The sequence below is a fragment of the Bos javanicus genome, chromosome 1 (genome assembly GCF_032452875.1).
Source record: "Bos javanicus breed banteng chromosome 1, ARS-OSU_banteng_1.0, whole genome shotgun sequence".
Classification (NCBI taxonomy): Eukaryota; Metazoa; Chordata; class Mammalia; order Artiodactyla; family Bovidae; genus Bos; species Bos javanicus.
Window position 1 is genome coordinate 126,687,864 of NC_083868.1, and position 26,273 is coordinate 126,714,136.

Consider the following 26,273-nt stretch of genomic DNA (forward strand, 5'->3'; position numbering starts at 1 on the left):
TCTAGGCTGCTCCCCCGGAGGTGACTGATCAAGTGACTGGGAACCGAGATGTGCCTGGGAACTAGGGACGCCCGTTTTCCTTTTTCTAAGAAAGATCGGGGTTTTCTTGCAAGGGGCCGGGGGGATGGGGGCGGATGGAAAAGTCAAGATTCCCACCCAGGCCGGGGGAAGGGGGAGAGGGTGTGGCTATAATTGTAGGCCTCAGGCCCTGTATCCTGCTCCGGAGGCGGCTGGGAAGCACGCGGCAGGATCGTTGTAGGCGATCCACTGAGAACCTCCAGGGGATTACCCAGGTACCCCGCAGAGTGCTTGAGACCCCGCTCCTCCACCTCGGGGGCCCCCTCCTCTTCTTGGGAAGCCTGGGGGCGGGGTTTGTTTACTCCGTGCACGCACCGCCAGCCTGGCCAATCCGTGAGGAGAGGCGCCGTACGTCATTCACCCAGAGGTCCAATCGGCGCTCACCGTGCTGCTCCGCCGCCAAAGCTTGCGCGGGGGAAGCGGGGCAGTGGCTAGGCCGGGCGAGGGCGGACGAAGCAGCCGGAGATTTCGGCTGCAGCCGCTGGCGCTGCTCGGTTCTCGAGGCGCGCCCTAACCCTTCCTCTTTGGGCAGGCTCGAAGGCGCGCGCGCGCGGTCGGCGTCCCGGGGCTTAGAACTCCAGGGCCTCGACTAGGCAGGCCGCGGATCGCCCACCCTTCCCCGAGTGTGAGTCCGCCGGGACCCGGGCGCCGCCAAGCGCTGGCGCCACTGTAGCAGAGGCGCCTGAAGACGCGCTCCGAGCTCGAAGAACAGTCCTGCGCGGCCGCCTCGTCCCCTGCAGCCAAGCGGTGGTAAGGTCCAGGGCGCGGGCGCGGGCTCCGTGCGGAGGGCCTCTGGACCCGGCCCGGCGTGTTTCTGGGCAGGTTTCCCTCCCTGCGCCTCAGGGTCCCCTGGTCACTCTGGGTCCCATCTGTTTATTCCCACGCAATCTTCCAGGCCCGGCCGAGTAACCCTTGAGTGCCTGCGGAAGGGAGTGGGAAACCGGAGACTACCCCCTACCCCCAACACGCACAGCAGATTGCGGGGAGGCACCGTCCTTGAGTCACGCCTGCTGGAAGAGAGGAAGGGCTGCTTTCTACTTTTTCGGTATCTTTAGGGCAGAAGAATGGCTTCTAAGTCTGACTTTTCCGACTTTTTCTCCTTTCATGACCCACATGCCTCCGTCTGTCTCTACCAGGTGTATTTCAGAGTTCCAACACCTTTTGCGCTTGGAAGAGCCTTGCAACCTCCGCAGGGGAACTTTTCTCTAAAGTAGGGGATCACTTTTGGGCCCAGAAGAGATTTAAGGTTCCTTTCCATAGAAAAGTGTGAGATTTTTATAGGATCTTGCAGGGAGAAGTGCAGCTAAGATGAGCGCCCAGTCTCTGGTACCAGCTTGTGTTCCCTGGCGTTGTGTGGTCTCAGTTTCTTCATCTGTAGTAGTAACCCCCTATTGGGGGTGGTGCCAGGGGGAAATGGGCTGATCGGTGGAACTACTTGGAACGAAGTGTGCGTCCTACGAAGTGCCCTGCCATGCATGAGTTAGGCATTGAACTGACCACCCTGAATGATGGTTTAGAAAAGTTCCCCCTATTGTTTTTCTTTTTTCTGTTGAGACAGTTAACAGTTTCATCTCTTTCTGTATTCACTGCTAAAGCTCCCTTTGAGCCTTTGAATTCTTTTTCTTTCTCATTCTGTCTCAGAGGGCTCAGACTCCCTGTCCCACTTCTTTGCTCTCTTTTTAGTAAGTCAGTAGCTCATTCCCTTCCTTCCCCTTTCTCTCCCAAATCTTAGTGTGTTTTTTCCACTTGAGTTCTATAGCCTGATTTTTTTCTGGGCCACTTTTCTCATAATGGCTTGAAATCATCTTTACCTAGTAGATACAGTTTAGGTTATTCATCTGTTCTTTATACAGTGTAATCATGAGCCTTACTGTACAAAATTAAATAGAAACTAGTTGATCTGTTATTGCATGTTGCTTTTCCATTTCATTGGTTGGCCTGCCATTTAGCTAAAGTTTTATCACTATCCTGTTACTGTAATAAATCTTTAATGGCAGTGGCCATTCTCAAGTAGCACTGGGAGAAGAATCAAATGTCTAGACCCCAGATTCTATCACGCTTGTGCGCTGGCGCTTGACGCGTTTGTTATTTATTAGAACATCTTGTGCCTGGAACTAGAGTCTAGTCTCATGGCAGACATGGTGTCTGTAGCCCTGTTCTGGCAGTACAGTTGCAGTTTCAGCAGTGTGGTGCTTATATTTAATAAAGGCCCAAGACATATTAAACTCCTGGTGTTGAGTTCTCGTTATGTGTGGTTGGTTAATTAAGAGAGAAAACAGAATTTTCAAGTGTGTCATACTTAATGTTACCATTTTGTGGTCATGTACCTTTCCCACCAACTCTTGGAAATGGGGACGTCCAGTTGGCACTTTCGAGTTTTTCCCTTGCAGCCAAAATTCTTAACTGTCTGAGCTATGTCATCTCAATGCAGCTTGAAATTGGATGTACAGATAGATTTATGCTTAATGTGGAAAGTGTTTGTGGATGAAAATTATTCACTGAAACACAACCTGAAGGATTCAGAGATTGCTTTTTGGAATTAGGAATTGTAATGTGAATATACCTTTGCTTTTTTTTTTAGCATTATAGAAAAACTGGTTTTTTGTTGTTGTTGACATTTTTATGTTTTATACATAATACATGAGTTGTTTATAGTTACATCTGCACTTTACCATTTTTACAGCCCATTTAGATACATGAAAGTTTTTAGAGTATGGTAAGAAACAGATTAAGCCAAAATTAATTTCATGGTGTAGGTTAGAACCTGGTATTCTAACTTCTAGTTCATTGTTTTCTTAGTTTGTCGACCTTAACAGTTGACTGGGACTGAAAGATGAAAAGATTAAGGCTTGAAAGTAGAAGGAGGCACTTTGTAATTTGGGCATTAAATATTAGATATGAGTAGTACCTTAGCATCTTATTTTTTTATCTTTAAACTTAGGTATGTTTCTTTTAAAGATTAAGTAATAAGCCATTATTACTGATAGTCAGATCTTGTAGTCAGTTTACATTGTCACTTGGTAAACTTGATTTCACTTTTTTTCTGAACTCAGCATCATATTTTAAGCTCTTATTGCAATGTATCTTAGAAGAAACTAGAAAGCATAGAGTTCAGAGTTTTTTTCAATGATAGAATTTTAAGTTGTGATGATTTTTCTAGATTAAATATATTCACCTCTTCATACTTGAATTCTTTCCATTTTAATCTGGGGTATATGATTCTAGGGGTAGGACATAAATAGATTTAAAAGTAGATTTGTGAGCCCTTGAAAACTTTATACAAAATTATATGTATTTGGATATTCTCTGGAGAGAAGATTCATAGGTTCTGAGGTAAAGATATTTGGACAACTTTAACTTCTAAGAAATGATTTCTTTTATTGAACTAAAGTTCTCTCTTCACTGGTTCTAGTTCTGTCTCTTCTGTGAGTTTTCAAATATTCAAAGACACTTGCTATGTTTTCCTGATTCTTTTCTTCTCTGGACAAAATATTCTCAGTCTTTAACTTCCTCTAGTGGATTTGTCGTTTTGATTTGCACCTCTTCACAATACTGATGGCTTATTTGTGGATTTTTGTCAGTTGGTCCATACCCTTCTTAGCTGTGTAATACCTTTGATTAGGTATTAACCTGTGGAGAGAACCAGAAGTCATCACTCTGATTTTAAAGCACATTAAGAGTAGTCTTGCTTCTTTTGGCAACCACATTGCACTGTTAATTCATGATAATGTCCTGTCTAAGGAAATGAATTCTGGAGCTAGCCTGCTTGGATTTAAATCCTGGCTGTATATCAGCTGGGTAACCTTGAGTAAATTATGTAAACACCCAGGGCCTCAGTTTTCTCATCTGTAAAATGGGGTTTATGATGGTACCTGTTTCATAGGGTTGTTTTAAAGAATAAATGAGTACATACGTGTTAAGCATTTAGAATGGTCCCTGCCATTTAAGTGCTGTGTGCGTTATCCATTATTGATTTTGCCATCAGCTGAAATTTGAGTTTTGTCCATGCTCTCCAAGTTCTTTAATAGAATATGTTTCGGTAGGACTTCGTATCTATCCCAGTTGAATTTTATCTTGTCAGATTGGTTCCAGTATGTTTACTCTTTAAAAAAAAAAAGAGTCTTAGTTTGGTCATTCAGTAAAAAAACTTATTGTTTTTCCATACATTTGATAAACTTTAAGTTTGATAATGCTGGTACAGTGTTCATACAAATTTTATTAAAGTGTTGATGAGGTGGGCTAAGAGCATTCTTGTCCTGCTAGAGACCTGAGGGTTGATTTGAAAAAAATTAATTCTTTGGTTCAAGTTGTTCAGCCAATTAGAAATGAAACTAATTTATCATTATCTATCTCAGATATTTCCAGGTTTTCACAAGGAATTTATAAGGAACTTTAACACTTGCCTTCCTAAAACCCAAATAATTTCATATCCTTCATCTTTAAAAATCCTATCTGTTCAATAAATGTCAGAAAAAAAAAAAGAGTACTAATTTGACATTGCTTGTTCTTAGTGAAACTATAATGGTTTCCAGTCACCTAGGTCGGTTGCTGCTTTTTCTACATTCACAGACTTCTCTCAGACATGACTCTAAAATCTTGTCTAGAGTTACATTTAATCTCAGTGATAATCTTGTCTAGTTCAGTTCAGTCAGTTCAGATGCTCAGTCCGACTCTGCGACCCCATGAATCGCAGCACGCCAGGCCTCCCTGTCCATCACCAACTCCAGGAGTTCACTCAAACTCACGTCCATCGAGTCGGTGATGCCATCCAGCCATCTCATCCTCTGTCGTCCCCTTCTCCTCCTGCCCCCAATCCCTCCCAGCATCAGAGTCTTTTCCAATGAGTCAACTCTTCACATGAGGTGGCCAAAGTACTGGAGTTTCAGCTTTAGCATCATTCCTTCCAAAGAAATCCCAGGGCTAATCTCCTTCAGAATGGAGTGGTTGGATCTCCTTGCAGACCAAGGGACTCTCAAGAGTCTTCTCCAACACCACAGTTCAAAAGCATCAATTCTTCGGCGCTCAGCTTTCTTCACAGTCCAACTCTCACATCCATACATGACCACTGGAAAAACCATAGCCTTGACTAGCCAGACCTTTGTTGGCAAAGTAATGTGTCTGCTTTTGAATATGCTATCTAGGTTGGTCATAACTTTCCTTCCAAAGAGTAAGCATGTTTTAATTTCATGGCTGCAGTCACCATCTGCAGTGATTTTGGAACCCAAAAAAGTAAAGTCTGACACTGTTTCCACTGTTTCCCCATCTATTTCCCATGAAGTGATGGGACCGGATGCCATGATCTTCGTTTTCTGAATGTTGAGCTTTAAGCCAACTTTTTCTCTCTCCTCTTTCACTTTCATCAAGAGGCTTTTGAGTTCCTCTTCACTTTCTGCCATAAGGGTGGTATCATCTGCATATCTGAGGTTATTGATATTTCTCCTGGCAATCTTGATTCCAGCTTGTGTGTCTTCCAGCCCAGCGTTTCTCACGATGTATTCTGCATGTAAGTTAAATAAACAGGGTGACAATATACAGCCTTGACAAACTCCTTTTCCTATTTGGAACCAGTCTGTTGTTCCATGTCCAGTTCTAACTGTTGCTTCCTGACCTGCATATAGATTTCTCAAGAGGCACGTCAGGTGGTTTGGTATTCCCATCTCTTTCAGAATTTTCCACAGTTTATTGTGATCCACACAGTCAAAGGCTTTGTCATAGTCAATAAAGCAGAAATAGATGTTTTTCTGGAACTCTCTTGCTTTTTCCATGATCCAGCAGATGTTGGCAATTTGATCTCTGGTTCCTCTGCCTTTTCTAAAACCAGCTTGAACATCAGGAAGTTCACGGTTCACATATTGCTGAAGCCTGGCTTGGAGAATTTTGAGCATTACTTTACTAGCGTGTGAGATGAGTGCAATTGTGCGGTAGTTTGAGCATCTTGTCTAGAGTTACATTTAACTTCAGTGATCAGAAGTTGACAGGATCCCCTTTCCCTTGCAGCTGGATGGACTTTGTAACTAGAGTGGTATGTTGTACCTTGTCGATGGTTTACTTAGAGCAGCTGTGCTGTGCTTAGTCGTTCAGTTGTGTCCAACTCTCTGCGACTCCATGGACTGTAGCCCACCAGGCTCTGCTGTCCATGGGATTCTCCAGGTAAGAATACTGGAATGGATTGCCTTGCCCTCCTCCAGGGGATTTTCCCAACCCAGGGATCGAACCATGTCTCCCGCATTGCAGGCGGATTCTTTATCATCTGAGCCACCAGGGAAGCCCATGAATGCTACAGTGGGTAACCTATCCTTTCTCCAGGGGATCTTCCTGACCTGGGAATAGAACCGGGGTCTCCTGCATTGCAGGCGGATTCTTTACCAGCTGAGCTGCCAGGGAAGCCCAACTTTCTTTAATCTTACACATATTGAGCTTTGGTTTCCATTGATTCATTGATTAAATTTATTAAATGCCCATTTTGTGCAAGATGCCAACGCTTGTTTAAACCCATCCAATCTGAAGAGGATTTTCTTTTTAATTAACTGATTTAACTTTTTTGGCTGTGTTGGGTGCTGCATGCAGGCCTTTTCTAGTTGCGGTGAGCAGGGGCTGCTCTCGAGTTGCAGTGCTTGGGCTTCTCCTTGAGGTGGCTTCTCTTGTTGTGGAGCACAGGCTCTAGGGTGTACAGGCTTCAGCAATTGCAGCACACAGGCTCAGTAGCTGTGGTTCCCGGACTTAGGTGCTCCTCAGCATGTGGCATCTTCCTAGACCAGGGATTAAACTATGTCTGCTGTATTGGCAGGCAGATTCTTATCCACTGGGCCACCAAGGAAGTCCAAGAATTTTTCTTGATAGAGGTACCTAAAGCACAAAGGTAATCCATATTCATTTCTTTCCTTTATCACTGTTGTTACTATGCTCTGGCCCCCAATCCTTCTTTTCTCTACAATAGTGGCTTCCTTTTGACCTTCCTATCTTTTCCTGACTCTATAAGCATTGCAGCCAGAGTCCACTTTGCTTTTTAAAAAAAACTTTTTTTTTTTAATTGAGGTATAGTTGATTTACAGTGTTTCGTGTCGGATGTAGAGCAAGCTGATTAAGTTGTATCTGTGTGTGTGTGTATTTTTTCTTTTTCAGATGTTTTCCTTTATAGGTTTTACAAGATATTGACTGTAGTTCCCTGTGTTATGAGTAGGTCCTTGTTTATGTTATGTAGAGTAGCATGAATCTGTTAATCCCAAACTCATTTATCCCTCCCCACCAACCCATCTTTTTTTCAGTCTTTTCTTCCCCACTGGAAAAATCTATACTGATCTAATTAGATTTTTATTATTGAATATTTTGCAGCTCTTTTATTCTGTTTTCTGTTTATTATCGTTTTAAATTTAAGTCCCCCACTTTTTTTTTTTTTTTTAACCTTTCTTTTTCTTAGAGATGATGCAGACATGGTGGTTCTCCACCAGCTGGTCAGCGTGTCAGTGACTCAGCTGACAGTTACAGAAGCACTTAAGTTACAGGCACCGTATGAGGCTCTGAATTGACAAAGGAGCATGACATAGCCTCAGTCGTTGAAGAATTCTAAGTGCAGCGAAAGATAGAATAGAAGAAAGTATTTGAATAAATCCTTTCTTTTTAATACTCAGAAGTACAGTAAGTTTATGTAACAGATTTCATTTTACTTTGAAAAGAGTCAAGTATTACTATGTTGTTATTAAAGAATGACCTTGTTAGAAACTAAGATCCTGCGTCCTGCGTGGCCAAGAAAAGCCGAAAATGATTTTGTTGAAGCGACCAATTCAGTTCTTTTTAAGTGAAATAAATTATAATATCTATAAATGTGGAAGAACAGTATATATTTCAAAACTGCCTAAATAAAATACTTAATCAAAACTGGTAGCATTTACTTCTCTTTTGCAGATCACTCGAGGGGGAACAATTTAAAAAATCAACCTACTAAGTTTTTCTTCACAGCATTCTTGAAATTGTGGTGGTAATATAAAACTGCCTGTAAAAGAGAACGATTGTGACATGGTATCAAGGAGGGGGGGATGGGAGACGGAAAGGTGTGCAGGGAGGCAAGGAGAGGATAGTTGCTATTAGAACCAGGGATGTGCACTTCCCTGGCTGGCCAGCAGTTAAGACTCTGCCTGCCCTTCCACTGCAGGGGGCCCAGGTTCCATTCCGTCCGGGGATCTAAGATCCCACGTGCTTGGAGGTGCACCACAAAGTTTAAAAAAACTAGGATCCCACATGCAGCACAGTGCAGAACCCCCAGGAAAGACTAAAAAAGGAACTAGGGATGTAATATACAACATGATAAATGCGACTGACACTAGTGTATGCTATGGGGCTTCCCAGGTGGCTCAGTGGTACAGAATCTGCCTGCAATGCAGGAGACGCAGGTTGGATCCCTAGGTTGGGAAGATCGCCTGGAGGAAGGTGTGGCAACCCACTCCAGTATTCTTGCCTGGTGAATCCCCATGGGCAGAGGAGCCTGGTGGGCTAAAGTCCATGGGGTAGCAAAGAATCAGACATGACTGAGCACACACACACACATACAAACACATTGTATGTTACTTATGAAAATTGTTAAGCGAGTAAATCCTAAGAGCTTTCATCACAAAATCTTTTTTTCTGTTTCTTTAATTTTCTGTCTATATGAGATGATGGATATTCACTTGGTGTTTTCATGATGTATGTTCAGTTCAATTCAGTCGCTCAGTCGTGTTGGACTCTTTGCGACCCCATGAACCGCAGCACGCCAGGCCTCCCTGTCCGTCACCAACTCTTGGAGTCCACCCAAACCCGTGTCCATTGAGTCTGACATGCCATCCAGTCATCTCATCCTCTGTCGTCCCCTTCTCCTCCTGTCCTCAATCTTTCCCAGCATCAGGGTCTTTTCAAACAAGTCAGCTCTTTGCATCAGGTGGCCAAAGTATTGGAGTTTCAGCTTCAACATCAGTCCTTCGAATGAACCCTCAGGACTGATCTCCTTTAGGATGGACTAGTTGGAGCTCCTTGCTGTCCAAGGGACTCTCAAGAGTCTTCTCCAACACCACAGTTCCAAAGCTTCAGTTCTTCTGCGCTCAGCTTTCTTTATATAGTCCAGCTCTCACATCCATACATAACTACTGGAAAAACCATAGCCTTGACTAGACAGACCTTTGTTAACAAAGTAATGTTTCTGCTTTTCAATATACTGTCTAGGTTGGGCATAACTTTCCTTCCACGGAATAAGCGTCTTTTAATTTCATGGCTGCAGTCACCATCTGCAGTGATTTTGGAGCCCAGAAAAATAAAGTCTGACACTGTTTCCACTGTTTCCCTATTTGTCATGAAATGATGGGACCGGATGCCATGATCTTTGTTTTCTGAATGTTGAGTTTTAAGCCAACTTTTTCACTCTCCTCTTTCACTTTCATCAAGAGGCTCTTTAGTTCTTCTTTACTTTCTGCCATAAGGGTGGTGTCATCTGCATATCTGAGGTTATGGATATTTCTCCCAGCAATCTTGATTCCAGCCTGTGCTTCCTCCAGCCCAGGGTTTCTCATGAGGTACTCTGCATATAAGTTAAATAAGCAGGGTGACAATGTACAGCCTTGACGTACTCCTTTTCCTATTTGGAACCAGTCTGTTGTTATATGTCCAGTTCTAACTGTTGCTTCCTGACCTGCATACAGGTTTCTCAAGAGGCAGGTCAGGTGGTCTGGTATTTCCATCTCTTTCAGAATTTTCCACAGTTTATTGTGATCCATACAGTCAGTGGCATATGTAGGTAAATCATTGTCTGTCCACCTTAAATTTATACAGTGTTTTTTTGACAATCATGTCTCAATAAAACTGGAAGAAAAAAATGTAACTAATGAATAGCAGTCAATAAAATGATTTCTAGGCTAATGAAAGTTTGGTAAAGCTGCTAGATAAATGATTCCACACTAATTAATACCTTTTAAGCTATAAAGTCTTTACAGATAAGAACATTTTGTGAGCATAGTGATTACTTATTTTTAAGTTGAGCAGATCAGTGTTCAAAGGTAATAAAATATATCACCTATGTAGGCATTCTAAGAAACATGCCCTGAAAATCTGTATAAAAATGCCATAATTATATATGAAAAGCAATAGAATATGTACTGTCTTAAACTCTGCCTACAGTTTTGCCATTAAAATTATACTGTTCAAGACTATATTGTATCACAGTTGGTGTAAAAAGTAATTACTAACCATAGATCTTTAAGGAAAATAATTCGTGGGAGATTAACAATAGTTAGAAAAATTATTTTAGAAAGGTTTTCCAAGAGTACTTGACTATTTTGATATTGAAAGCTTTTTGAAAAGCTTTTTAAATAGGTAGTTTTTGAAATAGATTTTCATTTTAGAATCATTTTGGTTGGAAAAGAGGTGGATGAGAACCATTTAAATGCATATCTAAAAAAGACAATTATATGAATTCCTTGATTATTATATGGAAAAAGAATCTTGAGCCTTGTTCTCCTGAATTCTTTGTAATCAGGATAGCACTTCAGACCCAATAATATTTCAGACAACTAAGATAAGCTTATTTTCAAATTGCAAAAATGAAAAAGCCAAAGACACACAGAATTATCTGATTTTAATTCAGGTACCAAAATGCTGATCATTACTTAGAGGTTTTTGTCCTTTTTAAAAGACGGCGGGACTTCGCTGGTGGTCCAGCGCTTAAGACTCCACGCATCGACTGCAGGGTGTTTGGGTTCAATCCCTGGTCAGGGAACTAAGATCCTTCATGCCATGGGGTGCAGCCAAAAAGTAAAAAAAAAATAAAGCATGGAAAATTCAGTGAAGCTCAGGGAAGCCTAGTAGATGCGGTTGTTTTGTTTTCAAATAGAAGTCTGTGGTTTGTGTGTTTTACTCCTTTCAGTTTTTCAAAACTGGGACTAAGCAAAGCAGCTGTGACTGAGCAGGATTTCTGTGGAAACAGGTAATGCAAAAACATTGTCAAAGAAGACTTCAGTGTTGAAATTAGTTCAGTACTACTATCAATGAGTTATTTTAAACCTGGAAAATGCTATAGCGTACATTTTTGTTGCGAGGTACGAGTATTTTTATTTAGGTGTTAGCAGATGCTCTATCAGTAGTTCTACCCTCTTCCATTGACCTTAAAATTTGAGCAAAGACTTGCTAATTTAGTTGGTAAACTAGTTAATTACAGCGTAAAAGCTGCCAAGTATTTTGAAAATATTTATATTTGTGGCTGCGTCAGACCTTAGTTTTGGCACATGGGAGCTATAGTTGCAGCGTGTGGGATCTAGTTCCCTGACCAGGGATCGAACTTAAGCTCTCTACATTGGGAGCGAGGGGTTTAGCCACTGGACCACCAAAGCAGTTCCAGTATTTTTTATAAATGAGTTCTCTCTGAAAAAACTTAATTATCTCTTCCCAAGTCAAATTATTTTCTTTTATTGTTTTTATATCAAATCCAATAGTATTCTTGGGATAATCTGGGCTATCAGATACTGCAACTCTAAGATCTGTTCTGAGTTACACATTTCCATAGGCTAATTGAAGTTACACTCTGGGGAAAAAATTTAAGGCAACTGAATTTTCGATCTTGATGTAAGTGACATAAAATAAGAATAAATTTCAAGAAATGGAAATACTAAGCAAAAGTATGCAAGGCTAACGGTAACTAAGAGACTTTAGAAAGGGCTTGGGCTTCCCTTGTGGTTCAGGTGGTAAAAGAATGCAGTGCGGGAGACCTGGTTTGATTCCTGGGTTGGGAAGATCCCCTGGAGAAGGGCAAGGCAACCCACTCCAGTATTCTGGCCTGGAGAATTCCACGGACTGTATAGTCCACGGGGTCGCAAAGAATTGGACATGACTGACCAATTTTCACTTTTAGAAAGGGGTCACTACCTACCTTCGAAGCCCTTCTTCCATATGACAGAAAGAAATTTCAAGAGAAATGAAAGAGGTCATAATAAATAAAGGAAATAAGAGATTCTGTTGATAAAAGCAGCTGATTGAAAAAAGTGAAACCCTGTTTACGAGGCTGTTCTTTCATAACTTACAAAATGTAAAGGACCACAAGATTTTTCTAGGATTAAGTAAGAAAATAGTGATCCACAATCTGAAAGCTTTACGAAACACCTACAGTGTGATCAGGCCCTCATGTAATCCTGCCCAGAAGTGTGAAAGATAGGTTTGTTTTTCATTTTGTCAGTTCAGTCGCTCAGTCTTGTCCAACTGTTTGCGACCCCATGGACTGCAGCACGCCAGGCCTCCCTGTCCATCACCAACTCCCGGAGTTTACCCAAACTCATGTCCATGGAGTCAGTGATGCCATCCAACCATCTCATCCTCTGTAGTCCTCTTCTTCTCCCGCCTTCAATCTTTTCCAGCATCAGGGTCTTTTCAAATGAGTCAGTTCTTCGCATAAGGTGGCCAAAGTATTGGAGTTTCAGCTTCAATATCAGTCCTTCCAATGAATCCTCAGGACTGATCTTTAGGATGGACTGGTTGGATCTCCTTGCAGCCCAAGGGACTCTCAAGAGTCTTCTCCAACACCACAGTTCAAAAGCAAAAATTCTTCGGTGCTTTTCATTTTATAGGTGAGGCCATATGTTGCTTTACTGGAACCAGAAAGATAGAGATCGCAGAGCTGGGGCCAGAGCATGAATCTGAGTGTCATGTAAACACTCCTCTCTGTTGCCTTGCTGAGATACTTAGGTCTTTGCTTCCACACTTTACTGCACAGCAGAGCTTAGCACAACATTGTAAGTCAGCCACACGTCCATTTTTTAAAAAGTCCCTCTGATCACCCACCACAATGAGTTAAGAAAGAAAAGCTCTGACCGTAAAATAGTGAAAAATAAAAAAGTAAAATACTTACTTCAGCATTCATCCAAGTATCTTTATAGCTTCTTCCTAGTTCGGCCTTTCCAGTGTACTATTTTTCCTAAAAGTGTTGTGAATTGTCCAAATATAAATGGGAGATTTGAAAATTAGTCACTTTCTCAAGTGTCATCCTTTGTCAAGTTTTGATTGATCATCTTTTCTCAAGTGTCACTATTTAATTTAAAAATAGACCATTTCTGTATCATTTGTATGTGATATCTTTAATTCAGCTGTAGTTCAGTTAATTGGTTAAACATTGATTATGAGCGGTGTGAATCTTTTATACTGACTGGTTTACTGTGAGTATAAACAAGTACATGCTTAGATAAGACGTTAACCTAGCTCCTTTGTAACATAAATTTCTTATTTATGTTAATGCTTATGCTGTCTGCTACATGTCCTTTTGACTTGCTCAGAAATTAAATATGTGTGGGCCAAAAGAAAAAATGTGGGTGTTAGGAAATGAAGAGAAAAAAGCAAAAAATATTCTTAAAAGTAAGAAGAATACTCATATAACAGATAATAGGGGCAGTGTTTATTGTTAGTCTTGGAACAAGAGCACATGTATTTCATAGTCAGAGAAGTGTTGGGTAATGATGCTGTTATCAACAGGAGTGTGGATATGTCTGGTGAACTGAACAGACAACAAGGAGATGTGTTTTTGAAAATTAGAGAGATAGTACATATCTTTTCACCAAAGTTAAAAATATTGTACAGAAGGATTTTTATTTCTTCTTGAAGCATTCTGACCAATTGCACCACAGAACTCAGACTGATTATCTCTGTGTCTATCTAATTAGGTGTCTGTCTTAGTGTCCAAAGCCTCCGACTTGTTTACTACCTCTTGGTGTAGAATTCAATCCAGTGTCTCACCCTGGAAAGAAACACTGTGACTCAGATTGGCCTTGAGTGGAAACTGGGAAACAATTACATTCATTTGACTTAATGATTTGTGTAAAACTTTTTCTGACTGTTTTATCATCTAAATTACCTCAAGGTTAGAGTAATTCTCAGTCTACCATCTAGTTATTTTTTTTTTGTTTGTTTTTAGGCTTTCTGTAACAATATGAAGCATTTTTTCATATTGTGACTAATAGCATCTTTGAATTTTTCACACTGAAACTACATCTAAAGTAACCACTGTGTGTTTGGCAAAATTTTTATGTCCAGTATCAGAAACTCTCTCACAGTTTACATCTTCTGCATTTGCTTGCTCTGTGTGAATCTTACTGTGTCTGGTAGTTCCCTTGAAGGTACTCCCTGTTACAGCTACTCTTGGTCTTAGTTCTTGTTATCTTGTACAAATCCCATTTTATCTCAGAAGAGGTATGAGAGATCAGTTGCTGAGGATGGAGAAATAAAAAAGACCAGTTGTGTTTTCTGGGTTCTTTTGGGCCTACGGTCACAGATTTGCCTTTCTGACTTCTTGTATTAATATTTCAGTTTAGTTCAGTCGCTCAGTCGTGTCTGACTCTCTGCGACTCCATGAATTGCAGCACGCCAGGCCTCCCTGTCCATCACCAACTCCCGGAGTTTACTCAAACTCATGTCCATTGAGTCAGTGATGCCATCCAGCCATCTCATCCTCTGTCATCCCCTTCTCCTCCTGCCCCCAATCCCTCCTAGCATCAGAGTCTTTTCCAATGAGTCAGCTCTTTGCATGAGGTGGCCAAAGTATTGGAATTTCAGCTTCAGCATCAGTCCTTCCAATGAACACCCAGGACTGATCTCCTTTAGGATGGACTGGTTGGATCTCCTTGCAGTCCAAGGGACTCTCAAGAGTCTTCTCCAACATCACAGTTCAGAAGCATCAATTCTTCGGCGCTCAGCTTTCTTCACAGTCCAACTCTCACATCTGTACATGACAACCGGAAAAACCATAGCCTTGACTAGACGGACCTTCATTGACAAAGTAATGTCTCTGCTTTTTAATTTGCTGTCTAGGTTGGTCATAACTTTCCTTCTAAGGAGTAAGCATGTTTTAATTTCCTGGCTGCAATCACCATCTGCAGTGATTTTGGGGCCCAAAAAAATAAAGTCTGACACTGTTTCCACTGTTTCCCCATCTATTACTATTTGGAAGTTATCAATGGCAAAACCAATACAATATTGTAAATTAATTAGTCTCCAATTAAATTTAAATTAAAAAAATAATTTTCTGCAAGAAAAGTCTTCTTATTTTTAGTCCCATTCTCCAGGGGTAAAACCACTTTTTTTTTTTTTAAGTTTTTTTACTGAAAGGTGATAGGTTTCTAAAATAGGACAAATTTTCACTGATTAAATAACACCCCTGTGTAACTAGCACCATAGATCCAGACACAGACCATTGCCAGCACCGTGCTGGCCCTTTCCATTCATGAACACCTCCTCCCCAAAGGAACTGTACTGACTTCTAACAGTGAGAATTGGTAAGACTACCTTTGGCCATATCTGCTTTTAGTTCTTTTGATGGTTATCGCACTTAATGGTGTAATAATTGCAATACTTTTTTTTTTAAAGCCTTTTTACTTTGAACTAATTTTAGGCTTACAGGAAAAATACAGTTTCCTAATCTTAACATTTTCATAACCATAGTATAATTATCAGGAGCAAGAAATTAACATGAGTCATGGACAGAGGAGCCTGGTGGGCTACAACCCACGGGGTCAGAAACAGTTGGATGCAACTTAGTGACTAAACAGCGACAAACAACAATATTACTAACTAAACTACAGATCTTAATTTTAATTTCACCATTTTTTTCAGTAGTAACATTTTTCTGTTCCAGGATCCTTTTCAGTATTGCACATTGCAATTGTTTCCTTTAGTTGTTTCTTCTTAGTATTCTCTCATGTGATCTTGATACTTTTTGAAGAGTACTGATCATATATTTTTGATCAGTACTGGCCTTTATTTTATTTTGTCCAGTGTTGCTAATTGGAATATGGTTACGCATTTTTACTAAAAATATCACAGAAAATGATGTGTCTTTTTGTCTTTCATAGAGTCTTAGCCACTGGACTGCCAAGGAAGTCCTTATTCTAAAATTCATATAGCATCTTAAAGGACCTCAAATAGCCAAAATAATTCTAAAACGGAACAAAGCTAGAGGACTCACACTTCCCAATTTCAATACTTACTACAAAACTACAGTGGGAGAAGGCAGTGGCACCCCACTCCAGTACCGTTGCCCGGAAAATCCCATGGACGGAGGAGCCTGGTGGGCTGCAGTCCATGGGGTCGCTAAGAGTCAGACACGACTGAGCGACTTCACTTTCACTTTCATGCATTGGAGAAGGAAATGGCAACCCACTCCAGTGTTCTTGCCTGGAGAATCCCATGGACGGAGAAGCCCGGTAGGCTGCAGTCCATGGGGTCGCAGAGTCGGACACGACTGAGGCAACTTAGCAGCAGCAGCAGCAGCAGCAGCACAAAACTACAGTAATCAAGCAATGTGATACTAGCATAAAGGCAGACATATAAATCAGTGAAATATAATAGCCCAGAATAAACCTTTGCGTATACAGGCAGATTATTTTTGACATGGATGCCAAGACCGTTCAGTGGGGAAAGAGCAGTCTTTTCTGCAAATGATGTTGGGAAAACTTGGTATCCACATGAAAAAGAATAAAATTGGGCCTTTCTACCATATATGAAAATTAACTAAAAATGAATCAAATATCTAAACTTAACACCTAAAACTATTAAATTCTTAAACTCCTAGAAGAAAACATAGGTAAGAATCTTTATGACTTGGGATTGATTTCTTGGACATGATAACAAGCACAGGTAACAAAAGTAAAAATAGATAAACTGTACTACATCAGAATTAAAAACTGTGCATCAAAAGACACCATTAATAGAGTAGAAGGTGGCCTGCGGAATGGGAGAAAATATTTGCAAATCATGTATCTCAAAAGGGATTAATATCTAGAACATCAGGTACTTCTACCAGAACCCAAACAACCTGATTCAGAAATGAGCAAAGGACTTAAATAGACATTTCTCCAAAGATAATATGCAGATGGCCAAAAAGCACATGAAAAAATATTGAACATCCACTCATCGTTAGGGAAATGCAAATCAAAACCACAGTGAGAGACACCTCACGCCTATTAGGATGAACACCTATCAAAAAAACAAAAAACAGAAAGTAACAAATATCGGTGAAGATTGGAACCTTGGTTGGTGGAGAAATTGAAACTCTTGCACCGTTGGTGATGTGAAATGGTACAGCCAGTGTGGAAAACAGTATGGAAGTTCCTCAGAGGTTCAGAGTAGAATTACTATGTGATCCAGTAATTCCACTTCTGGGTATATACTCTAAAGAATTTAAAGCAGAGTCTCACAGCAATACTTGGCCCCTCATGTTCACACCCACGTTCATAGAAGATGGAGGCTACCCACTTGTCCGTTGACAAATGAGAGGATTAGAAAAATGTGGCATATACACACAGTGGAATACTGTTTAGCCTTGAACAGGAAGAACATTCTGACACGTGCTGCAACATGGATGAACTGAGGACATGGTACTAAGTGAAATAAGCCAGTCACAAAAAGGCAAATACTGTTTGATTCCCCTTATATGAGGCACTTAGAGTAATCAAAATCAGAGAGACAAAGTAGAATGGTATTTGTCAAGGGATGGGGGAAAGGGTAAATGTTTAGTTATCGTTTATGTTAACGTGGAGATAATGACTACGTAGTTTCCGTTTTTCAAGATGAAAAGCGGTCTAGAGGTTGGCACTGCGGTGTGAACGTACTTGACGCTGCTGAACTTTAAATTGAAAAATGGTTAGGGTAGTAAATTCTAGGTTATGTGTATTTTAACCACGATTTTTTAAAAATCTGAAAAAAGTCCATCTTGACACAATGATTGGACATGCCACCTTTGTCATACACTAATGTTTCATATGTATTTAGGTCTAATTCTGGACTTTGTCCACTGGTCCTCTAGCCTGTTTGTGCATTTGTTCCACAATGGTTTAATTACAGAGGCTTTATAGTATATTTTAATGTGTGGTAAGGTTGTTTTCCCTTCATAGTTTTTCTTTTCCAGTCCTTTCCTAGTTAGTCTTGCCTGGCAACTTGTCTAACTCTGTAAAATGGCTAGTTAGTATTTTTATTTGGATTACATTGAATTTATAAATTAGGGAGAATTTATATCTGTAATGTTCAGTTGTCTTATTCAAGAACAGGCTGTGTCTTTCTGCTGTTCCAGTCTTCCTTAGGAGTATTGAAAAATTTCCTCAATTTTTTTTTAAAAGCTTTATTGCACTATAATTCACATACCATAAAATTCACCTTTTAAAGTATATGATTCAGTGGTTTTTGGTATATTCACAGATACGAGCAACCATCACCCTCACCTAATTCCAGAACATTTCCATCCCCCCAAAGAGAAACTACCCATTAGCAGTCGCTCCTCATTCCCTTCTCCCTTCTAGCCCTTGGCAACTGCTAATGTACTTTATGTTTCTTGTGTTTGCCCACTCTGAGTATCTCACATAAATGGAAAACTGCCTCTCCCTTCTAGCCCTTGGCAACTGCTAATTTACTTTATGTTTCTTGGATTTGCCCACTCTGAGTATCTCACATAAATGGAGAACTGCCTTCTTTCACGTAGGGTAGTATTTTCTAGGTTTATACATGCTGCACTTCATTTCCACTTTATTGCCAAACAATATACATTCTGTTGTATAGATTTAAAGCCGTTTTATTTATCCATTCATCAGTTGGTGGACATTTCGTGTGTTTTTTTGGTTTATTTTTTTTACAGTTTTGGGCTGTTATAACGTTGCTGTGAACATTCTTGTGTGGGCTTTGTGTAGACATGTTTTCAGTTCCCTCATACAAGTTTTATATGTTTCTTACCGTTTATTGTTAAGTATTTAATTTTTCCTACTATCAGACTGTTGTTACCATTATAATTCTCCTAGTCTTTATTGATCTTTGTGGTTTTCTGTATTGATTTTGTTGCTATACATAAGTTAAACTCTACTATAGTTTAACACATTGGTCCTGTTTCCTGGCTTTGGTGTAAAGGTAATACTGACCTCATCAGATGAGGTTTTGAGGAGAATTCTTTGGAAGACGATGGATATTCTTCCATTTTGGGGGCAGTTTGCAATACATATACCTCTTAGAGCACACTTGCTAATTGTGTTGATGAAGTTTTGTGTATCCTTTCACTGACTTTCTTATTTTATCTCTTTGGCTCATCATTACTGAGAGGCATATGTTAAAAAATCTCTTTTGTAATTGTAGATTTCTCAGTTTCCCCTTATAAATGTGCCTTTTTTTTGCCTTATATATTTGTGAGCTGTGTTATAAAATACATCCAAATTTAGAAGTTTTGTGTCTTCCTGCTGAAAAGAACCTTTAATCCTTATATCCTTTTAATTCTCTATAATGCTATTATTATAAAGATCATTTGTCTATTTATAGAGTCACATTGTCTTTTTTTCATTCCGTTATTTTCTCTGGAGGTATTCTTTTATATATATATATATTTTTCATACCTTTCTTATTTTTTTATTTGTCTTGAATTTCCTTTGCATTCTTAGTTTCTTACTTCCATTTTCCTGAAGTATATCCTTTGGATGTCTCTTTATTGAATGTCTATTGAAGATAAACTCACTGAAAATGTTTTTTATTTCACCGCTATTTTTGAAAAATATTTTAGGATTCGGTTCTATTCTCCATCATTTTCCCTTAACACATTAAAGATATTTCTTCATGATGTTTTTACTTTTACTGCTAGTGACTGTTTACTGCAGTCTGATTGTCATTTGTTTGTAAATAATCCACTTTTCTCTCTGCCTGCATTTTCCCCCCATTTAAAAAAAACTGTGGCAAAATACACATCAAGTTTGCTATCTTAACCATTTAAAAGTATACAGTTCACTGTTACTAAGTGTATTTGCTTCTTTCTACAGCAGTCTTCATCTTAAAATCTGAAACTCTGTACCCATTAAATAATATCTCCCCTTCCCTAGCCCCTGACAACCACCATCTGCTTTCTGTCTCTATGATTTTGATTACTCTAAGTGGTTATATAAATCATAGAAGTAGGATCATACAGTATTTGTGTGATTGGCTTATTTCACTTAGTATAGTGTCCTCAAGATTCATCCATTTTATAGTGTCAAAATTTTCTTCTTCTCTAAGTTGTATGATATCCCAGAGTATGTATGCATGTATCATATTTTGCTTATCCCATTCATCTGTTGATGGATACTTGGGTTATTTCCAAATTTTAGCTATTGTAAATAAGGCTGCTGTGAACGTGACTATACAAATATCTCTTGTACAGAAATAAAAAACTAGACCCTGCTTTCAGTTTTTTGAGTATATACCCAGAAGTGGAATTTACTGGATCACATGGTAATTCTACTTTGGCTTTTTTCAGGAGCTTCCATACTGTTTAAATGCCTCACTAGTTGGACTATTTTATATTCCCATGGATAGTGCACAAGAGTCTCAATTTTTGTACATTCTTGCTAGCACTTCTTGTTTTGAGAGAAGCCATTCTAATGGATGTGAGGTAGAACCTCACTATGCTTTTATTTTGCCTTTTTCTATTGATGTGTGACATTGAGTATCTTTTCGTGTGCTTATTGGCCATTTGTACATCTCAGAGGAAAATCTATTCAAGTCTTTGCCCACTTTGGAGTAGTGTATTGTTTGGATTTCTTTGGTGGTTGAATTATGTTAAATTTTGTGCAGTATTTTGTGTATTTTGGATATTGATCCCTTGCCATATGTGCGATTTGCAGATATTTGCTCCTGTTCTGTGGGGGTGCTTTTTTACTTTGTGGATTGGATCTTTTGATGCACAAATTTAGTTTTTTCTTGAAGTTGTGTTTGTCTGTTTTTTCTCTGGCCGCATGTGCCTTTGGTGTTCCAACTCTTCACTTCATGTGATTCCCAAGGCCTTGTCTCTTGTCACCTTGATTTTAACACCATCGAAACTCAAAAGTTTTGATTATTTGTGTTGATAAAAATCCTCCATGGCAGCTGAAAACTGCTTTTTTTGGTGAGCTCAGCATTTGAGGGAACACTTGTTTTACTTTAGCCAGCATTTCTAGATGTTTGTGAAGGTGCAATTTATAGCTCACTACATTGGCAGAAACAAGTATGTCATTTGGGGAGTATAATTTCTTTCCTCTTTTCTTTTTCTGAAATTCCCTTTTAGTTGGACATTCTAGATTGCTGCTCTGATTTTTTTTTTTTTTTCCCTAAGTTGAAAAGCTTTTTGTTCTAGTTTGTGGGAAATTTCCTACCGTTTCATTACTTTTCCTCCTTCTCCCCTTCCTTTCCTTTCTCTCATCTTTCATTTCTTCTGTTTTGTTAATTTGGTCCCTTGATTTCATGTTAGACTTTCCTCAGTTGTTTAGTAAACTTTGGCCATCTGTTCAGATTAAAGAGTGAGACAGTAAAAACTCCGTTTGAGGGGAGTTGTTAACTGCAAGTCTTAAGACAGGGTGACTGAATGATTGAAGGTCTTTTCTTTCGGGTCAGGTTTCCTGGGGAGGAATCTCCTAGTCTCCTGGTTGATTGGCTTGTTGGTTGATTGGCTTGTGTTCTGGAAGCTGATTTGGGTTGGGGTCTAACACATCTTTAATCTCTTCGTGGTGTGCTGTGACGTACCACCCCTGTGTGTACCTGATTTCTACATCTGTCTGGTTTACTGTCTTAAGTTAAATCACTTGTCTCTTGTTGGGGTGCAGGAGAGGCAGTTTTCTGGCTACATACATGGTAAGGCTTCTGAGTGAAAACTTTCCTTTTTAAAAAATGTATTTATTTGTCTGTGCTGGATGTTGGTTGCGACACACAGGATCTTTAGCTGTGGCATGTGAGATCTATTTCCCTGACCAGGGATTGAACCCCTGGCGCCCTGCATTAGGAGCATGGCGTCTTAGCCACTGGACCACCAGGGAAGTCCCCTGAAAACTGTTTTTATTCAACTTTTCAACCAGTGTTTCTGTTTTCAGCCATGAGCCAGACCCCTACTGTCAGATACCTCCAGTTTTCAAGCCTTTCTGTTGTGGTTGCAGCTTATTGGTGTCATACCCTCATCCATGCTCACATGCACATGTTTGGCTTGTTCTGTTTTACCAAGCCAGCTTCACCTTTCCTCTGTCTAGCTTCAGTAAGCTTTATGTAGGTCCCTCATCAGCTAATGTCTCCTTTCATGATACATACATATTTGTGTTTTGATGGGTTTGTCTTTTTTTAGTTCTTTAGCTTCATTTTAGTGTAGATTCAGAAGAGAACGGATGTAAACTTTTGTTTTCATATTTAGCAAATGAATCTTATGGATAACTACATGTACAATAAAAAATGACATTAGAACATTTTTTCACAGCATATACACAAGCTTAAAAAATGGATTAAAGACCTAAATGTAAACCTGGAAACCATAAAACTCCTAGAAGAAAACAGGCAGAACACTCTTTGACATAAATTGTAGCAACATTTTTTTTGAATCTGTCTCCTAAGGCAAAGGAAACAGAAGTAAAAATAAAGGACCTAATTAAACTTAGAAAAGCTTTTGCAGAGCAAATGAAACCATCAACAAAAGAAAAAGCCTAGTAAATGGGAGAAAATATTTGCAAATGATATGACAGATAATACCCAAAATATGTAAACAGCTCATACACATAAATATTTTTTAAAAAATAGGCAGATGATCCAAATAGACATTTTTTTCCCAAAGAAGACATATAGATGGTCAGTAGGCACAAAAGATGTTCAGCATTGCTAATTGTCAGAGAAGTGCAAATTAAAACCACAATGAGGTATCATGTCACACTTGTCATAAATGGTATCATCAGAAGACCACAAATAGCAAATGTTGCTGAAAATGTGGAGAAAAGTGCACTCACTGTTAGTGGGAATGTAAATTGGTGCAGCCACTAGAGAAAATAGTATAGAGGTTCTCCAGAAAACTAAATAGAGTTACCAGCAATTCTATTCCTGTGTGTACATCCAAAGAAAATGGAAACCACTAATTAGAAAAGATGCACACACCCCAGTTTTAATAGGAGTATTGTTACAATAGCTGAGATATGGAAGCATCTAAGTGTCCGTCACCAGATGAGTGGGTAAAGAAAATGTGGTATACATAACGTATACCGTTTAAGACTATTCTCTCTTCAGTGAAATACTACTCAACCAGAAAAAAGAATGAAAATTTGCATTTGCAGCAACATGGATAGCTTGGAGGGTGTTATACTTAGTGAAATAAATTAGAGAAAAATAATTACTGTATGTTATTACTTATATGTGGAATCTAACTAGTGATGAATAATATTAGTAAACTAGTGAATATAATAAAAAGAACCAGACTCAGATATAGAGAACGAACTAGTGGTTACCTGTAGGGAGAGGGAAGAGAGAGGGGTAAAATATGGTTAGAGGATTAAGAGGTGGCAACTACTAGGTGTAAAATAAATAAGCTACAAGGATATATTGTACAACATAGGAATAAAGCCAGTATTTTATAATAGCTACAAATGGATTATAGTCTTTAAAAATTGTGAATCATTGTATTGTCCATCTAAGCATATAGAATGTTGTCCATAATTTATACTTTGATTTTTAAAACAAAAGGAACCTTATACATTTTAAATATATTCACTTAAAAAAAGTATTCTTATAAATTCAGAAATTTCTTCTATCTTCCTTTTCCTCTAATGTTTATTTCAGCTTCATATCTTGGGTGAAGGGTAGAAGGCTAGGTAGATATATGATATATGTGGGAGTGCAGAAGGGCAGTGGAAGAGAGACAGAGGGAAAAGGAATAATGGATCTCTTGATAACAAGAAGTTGAGTGCTTAGATGTAGGTACCAGTAAGGCATCAATGAGGTAATACCGCCATCTTCTGGCTTCTGAAAACCCATGTTCCTTGTAATTTTATCCTGGAGTCCCACATGTTGCTACATTGCATCATGTGTCAGATTTGGTGAATTTGGTCTTGTTTAGTTCTCTACCTTATTGTAGAAAAAGACTTTTCATTACGTAGAATTTGATTGCAATAATTATAGTTTTTCAAGTTCCTTAAGTAAGGATTCTGTCTACAATACTACAAAAACCATATCCTGATGCTGTGTACCTCAGATGATTATTTCTACTTATTTGAAAATACAAGTATTATTTCTCTATGAAAGAAAATACAGAATTAAAAGTTAAGTTGGTGTTATGTAGATACTTTGTGTTAATGATAAAAATATAGAATGTATAAAAGATGTAACTAGCTCATCTTATTATTTGATCAAAGAAAAGAAAAAGGTGTTTTTCCCACTCTGTTGTATATCCAGACAGTTAGTTCCTTTCCTTGGAGGTAGTCTTCTTTCTATTTATAGATACTGGTGTCAATATTTTTCATCTTGTATATTACAACATAATTTTGCATTTCTCTTATAAGAGAGGTTAAGTGTGTATATAGATATACACACACACACACACATATATATATATATAATTTTTATTGGAGTATAGTGGTTTTATACTGTTGTGTTAGTTTCTGCTACACAGCAAACTGAATCATTTATATATATATATATACGTAGATCTACTCTTTTTTTAGATTCTGTTCCCGTATACCTCATTACAGAGTACTGAGTAGAATTCCCTGTGCTATATGATAGGTTTTTATCAGTTATCTATTTTATATATAGAATATATTTTTTCAATGTTTAAAATCTATTTGTTTTCTGTCATGTATCCTTTGCCCATTTTCTTTAGGCTCTTGTTCTATTTATTTATAGGAGTTTTCATAGGCTAGAAAGTAGTTCTTTTTCTGCAATGTGAATTGCAGATTCTTTTTTCCAGTTTATTTTCTTGGATGTTTCTTTATTGTGTTTTCTTTAAATGTAAAAAAGTAGTTATATTAGTTTTGTTCCCTTGATGACTCCTGGTTTGAGTTCATATTTTAAAGAATTTTTCTACATAGACATTAAAAAATCTAACTTCCTTTTTTTTTTTTTCCAATACCAAAACATTGCATTGGATTTTTTGATGCATCTGAAATTTATTTTGAATGAAGTACAAATTATGGCTCTAGTTAATTTTTTTCAGTTGATTACTCAATTGTCACATATCCCATTGCTATTTATTGAATAATCTACCTGAACCATTTATACTTTACTAATTTGAAGTATCAACTTTAATATATATTAAGTTTCTTTGTAGATTTAGATCTATACTTGCACTTGTTTTTCTGGTCCATTGACCTATATGCTTTTTCATTTACAGTGTATATTTTAATTATTGCAGTTTTATAATTGGTTTAATAATTAGATGGGGCTCATCCTTACTCTTTATTTCCAGAATTTGTGTTGTTGTTTTGCTTATTTTTCCATATTTTTTTTTTTTTGCTTATCCCATACTTTATTTTCTGTCCATTAAAGAATTATTTTTTTATTATGGTGTGTGTTAGTCATTTAGTCGTGTCCAACTCTTTGCAACCGCATGGACTGTAGTCCGCTAGGCTCCTCTGTCCATGGGATTCTCCAGGCAAGAATACTGGAGTGGGTTGCCATTTCCGTCTCCATTTATTATGGTTAAGTACACATTAAATTTACGACTTTAATTCTTTTTTAGGACCGCCAACATCCATATCATAACTTATTTCATCTCGTAAAACTGAAACTCCATATGCATTAAACAGTAATCCCCCATTCCCATCTCCTGTACCTTAGCACCCAGCAAACACCATTCTATCTTCTGACTCTCATTTTGCCTACTCTTAGTACTTCATAAAAGTAGAATCATTGAGTATTTGTCTTTTTTGTGATTGGCTTATTTTGCTTAGCATAATGTCCTCAGGATTCATTCATGGTGTCGCATGAATGAATTACCTTAATGATTCCCTTCCTTTTTAAGACTGAATAATCTTCCATTGTATGTATACGTGTACCATGTTTTGTTGACTTATTCTTTTGATGGTCACGATTGCTTCCATGTTTTAGCTATTGCGAATGATGCTACTGTGAACATGAATGTACAGATACCTCTTTGAGACTCTGCTTTCAGTCCTTTAGGGTGTGATTCCAGAAGTGGAATGGCTGATGTATAATAATTCTGTTTTTAATTTTTGATTTTTTGGGGAACTGCCATACTATTTTAAATAGCAGCTCTACTGCTTTACATTTTGCCAACAGAGTGCAAGGATTCCACTTTCTCACCATCCTCAGCACACTTACTGTTCTCTGTTTTTGTTTTTTTTTGATAGTAGCCATTTGGGTGTGAGTTGGTAGCTCACTGTAGTTTTGGTTTTTAGTATCCTATGATTATTAATGTTGAGCAGCTTTTCATGGGCTTGTTGTTCAGTCACTCAGTCATGTTC

General features: G+C 38.6%; 1 protein-coding gene across 6 annotated transcripts in view; it reads left to right on the top strand.

Moving 5' to 3' along the window:
* The first annotated feature begins 493 nt into the window (after positions 1 to 493).
* Positions 494 to 26,273, top strand: part of TFDP2 (transcription factor Dp-2) — a 207,074-nt gene continuing 181,294 nt past the window's right edge. For 4 of the 6 annotated variants that reach the window (XM_061419702.1, XM_061419782.1, XM_061419692.1 and 1 more), the window contains exon 1: positions 496 to 828. The gene's annotated coding sequence lies outside the window, so the exon portion shown is untranslated. Of the gene's footprint in view, positions 829 to 26,273 lie in introns of all 6 variants that reach the window. The other 2 variants (XM_061419762.1, XM_061419737.1) reach the window with 2 other exon arrangements.